Source organism: Adiantum capillus-veneris, chromosome 6, assembly GCF_014529385.1.
Source record: "Adiantum capillus-veneris isolate H3 chromosome 6, ASM1452938v2, whole genome shotgun sequence".
NCBI lineage: Eukaryota > Viridiplantae > Streptophyta > Polypodiopsida > Polypodiales > Pteridaceae > Adiantum > Adiantum capillus-veneris.
The window spans coordinates 140964570-140968573 of NC_140936.1; the positions used below are offsets into that span (position 1 = coordinate 140964570).

A 4004-nucleotide genomic window follows, 5' to 3' on the forward strand; every position below is an offset into this window, starting at 1 on the left:
GGTCGACATCTCCTACCCCTTTGTCAAAGTGGAAACCACTGGCGAGATCGCCCTTTTCGACCCATGGGCCGACGTCCAAAATCCCTTCAACAACGGCAACGGCGTGGATCCCCAGAACAATTGGAATTCTCCGCCGGAGGATCTGGGCCTCTTCGGCCAGTTCAAGAAGCTGCTCAAAGACCAGGGCAAGCAGTTCAACTTCATGCTGGCACTCGGTGGCTGGACGCTCTCCGCCACCTTCTCCGACGCCTTTTCCGCCGCCGAGAAGCGCTCCACCTTCGTCACCTCTCTCACCAACTTTGTGACCCAATACCCCATCTTCAACGGCATCTCCATCGACTGGGAGTACCTGAGCGACGACGGCGTCAACTATGGCAACGATGGTAACTCCGTCCGCAAGGAGGATGGTGAAAACTTCATTCTGGTGCTACAGGCGCTGCCCAAAGCGCTTCCCAGCTACACCATCGCCTGCTGCTGTATTGCGGCGCCGGAGAAGGCTAAGTGGCCCATCGAGCTGGTAGTGCCTCTGCTGGACGAGCTTCATGTGATGACATACGAATTCCACGACGGCAACTGGGGCGAGACGAAGTCAGCGCATCACACCAACCTAATGCCCAGCCGTTAGATTCTACTTGTCACGCGGGGTGCCTCCGGCCAAGATCTTCATCGGTGGGCGCTCTATTCGCGCGGCTTCGGCAACACGGACGGCATCGGAATGCCGGCGCAGGGAGGCTCGCCCCACACTTCCTGGGAGCCAGGCCTCGTGGACTACAAGAAACTGCCCTGGGATCCCAACTCGTTGGAGTTGTGGGATGTCGAGCCGAAGGCTCCCTACGCCCTCGACTCTAAAAACCTGGTGCTGGACAGCTACGACAACGTGAAGTCCATCATTGCTAAGGCGCAATACATCAAGAACCATGACTTGGGGGGCATCATCCTGTGGGAGTGCTCCGGCGATTTCCCCTACTCGGATCCGCGCTCCATCATGAAGGCACTCCATGATAACCTCACCCACGGTACTGGCCATAATGCCAGTACTACTACTCACGTCCCCACCCCCCTTAAGATCAGCAAGCAGCTGGCAGCTACTCAGTTAATTGGCATGCGCAATAGCAAGAGTGCCCTCCACAGCGCATGATCTACCTAGCTGTACTGTGACGTTGTCATCTGCATGCATGCAATAATCTGTCTTAAGTCATTGCATGGAAGCACGTCTACCTGGGCTGCGCTCTATGCCGTTTCTTTGTTAATTGCACGACTCACGTACTACCAGTGTCCCACTGCCCAACCATGAAGTATAATATAGTTTCTTCCCGTCTTCTTTCTAATCTCATGTGTGTGAATCATTCCTAGTAATTAAATGCTCAAGTTTGAAGAAAAGCTTTTTCTTCCGCTCAACTGTAACTCAGCAAGCAGGAGTGCCCTCCACAGCACCTGATCTACAGTAATTCAATGCTCAAGTTACAGTTACAGTTAAAAGTAACTTTTTGTCAACAGTTGCAGTTACCTTAGTATGAATGTGGTAAACTCGACCGTGCATGATTTAAGGTACTATTTTTGTAGTTGACAATAATCAAGAATGTAGTTTTATTTGCTCAACATTGAAATAATTGAGGATTCGCCCTTTTAAAAACTGCACTAACTAACGCCCTCGGCTAATTCAAAAACCGGGTGGTGGATAGCTACGGCAACACAGTCCATCATTACCGAGGTGCAGTATATCAAGGATAATAGCCTCAATGGCATCATCTTGTGGGAGTGCTCCGGTGTCTTCAACTACTTGCAACTCATAAAGGCACTCCATGATAACCTCACTCACGGTGTCTCAACTCATAAAGGCACTCCTAGATATCGAACTCTCTACGGACGTGACAAGGAGGTCTATCCACTGGTAACTAGATTTTTTCAAAAAGGATTAACCCCCCCCCCCCAAAAGAGAGAGGGAAAGAAAGAGAGAGGGAGAGTAGAGATAGAGAGATAGGTAGAGAAAGATAGAGGTAGAGGGAGAGAAAAAGAAAAAGAGAGAGAGAGAGAGAGAGAGAGAGAGAGAGAGAGAGAGAGAAAGAGATAGAGAGAGGGAGAGGGAAAGAGAGAGTAGAGAAAGAGGGAGAGGGAGAGAGAAAGAGATAGGGAGAGAAAGAGCGGGAGAGTAGAGATACAAACAAAGTGATAGAGAGAGAGGTAGAGAAAGAGAGGGAGAAGAAAAAAGAGTAGAGACCAAGAGAAAGAGAGAGGGAAAGAGATAGAGAGAGAAATAGACGGAAAGGGTTAGAGAGAGGGAGAGGGAGAGGGAAAGAGAGAATAGAGAACGAGGGAGAGGGAGAGAAAAAGCGGGAGAGAAAGAAGGAGAGTAGAGATACATACAAAGAGATAGATAGAGAGGTAGAGAAACAGAGAGGGAGAGGGAGAGAAAGAGATAAAGGGAGAGGGAAAGAGACGAAGAGAGTGAGAGGGAGATAAAGTGAGAGTAGAGATAGCGAGAGAAAGAGATCAAGAGATAGAGAAAGAGAAAGAGATAGAGAGAGAGAGAGAGAAAGAGCTAAACACTAACCCCATTTACCATAATAAAAAAGAAAGATAATAAGATGCTTTCTTGTGTTCACTGCAAAAGAAGTGTGTTTCCAAATTGTAGCATTGTCATATTTTCTTAAATTGTCAATTTGTTATTGTCAGCAACTGTATTGCACAATAATTAGTCAATTTGTTATTGTCACCAATTCTATACAATGGCCTCAAATAATTACATATGAAATCTCCCACACTAACTCATATATGTTATTCCACACAATCACAACAACTTCCTTGTGAGAAACTTTGTCCATTGGTTGTATCTGTCCAAATATATCACAAAAAATCACAGCTAATCAAAACTATAGGAATCACAAGCAGAGGGTAGTCTAGTTAGATTAATTTAGTGATGGCCACCCCAACTAAAACTGCTCCACTTTCTTCACCTCACTCAGCAGCTTTTTAGCCCAATACCCTATCTTCAATGGCATCTCCATCGAGTGGGAGTACCTAAGTGACGACGGCATCAACTACGGCATTGAGGGCAACTCCGTTCGCGAGGAGGACGGTGAGAACTTCATTCTTGTGCTATTAGAGATGCGCAAGGGGCTGCCCAACTACACCATTGCCTTCTGTTGCACCGTGGTACCAGCGAATGCTCACGCCTGTCAAGCGGATAGTGGACCAACTTCTTTTGATGACATACGACTTCCACGACGGAAACTAGGGTTAGACGTCGGCGCATCACATCAACCTCCTGCCTATCTTCTATGGAAAATGGTTAGTGGACGAGGGCGTTGTATTCTATTTGTCGCGTGTGGTGCCATCGGGCAAGATCTTCATAGGTGGGATGATCTACTCGCACGAATTCGCCAACACGGTCGGCATCAGAATGCGGACGCAGGGAGGATCCCTTAAGACTTCCTCGGAGACAGGCTTGGTGAACTAAAATAAGGTGCCCTGGGATGCCAAATGAATGGAGCTGTGGGATAACAAGAAAGGTGAAGGCTCCATACACGCTCAGCTAATTCAAAAACCGGGTGGTGGACAGCTACGGAAACATAGTCCATCATTAGCGAGGTGCAGTATATCAAGGATAAGTGCCTGAGTGGCATCATCTTGTGGGAGTGCTCCGGTGACTTCAACTACTCGCAACTCATAAAGGCACTCCATGATAACCTCACTCACTAGTATGTAGTGTCAAAACACGTGAGAGCAAAGACCGCGCATGCGCAAGATCACCTTCTTGCCTTTGTCATCCAAGATGATGCCGTCACTACTATCGACCAAGTACAGTAAGTCCCCTCGCCTGTGACGCGTGAACCGGGGTGTCTTGAGTGGTGTCTCTAGTGGCGTCTCGATGGGGGTACGGACGCCAGGTGTCTCCATCACTGGAGTCTGGGCCCCGAAGCGAGGAGTGTCGACTGGGATCACCGTTTGGAGATCAGTCTCCAAGTGGGAGATTGCTAAGTATGAAGCCTGATTTACCCCTTGTA

General features: G+C 48.4%; 1 pseudogene; it reads left to right on the top strand.

Moving 5' to 3' along the window:
• LOC147456386 (endochitinase B-like) overlaps positions 1–1239 on the top strand; it is a 1378-nt pseudogene extending 139 nt beyond the window's left edge.
• The last annotated feature ends 2765 nt before the right edge of the window (positions 1240–4004 follow it).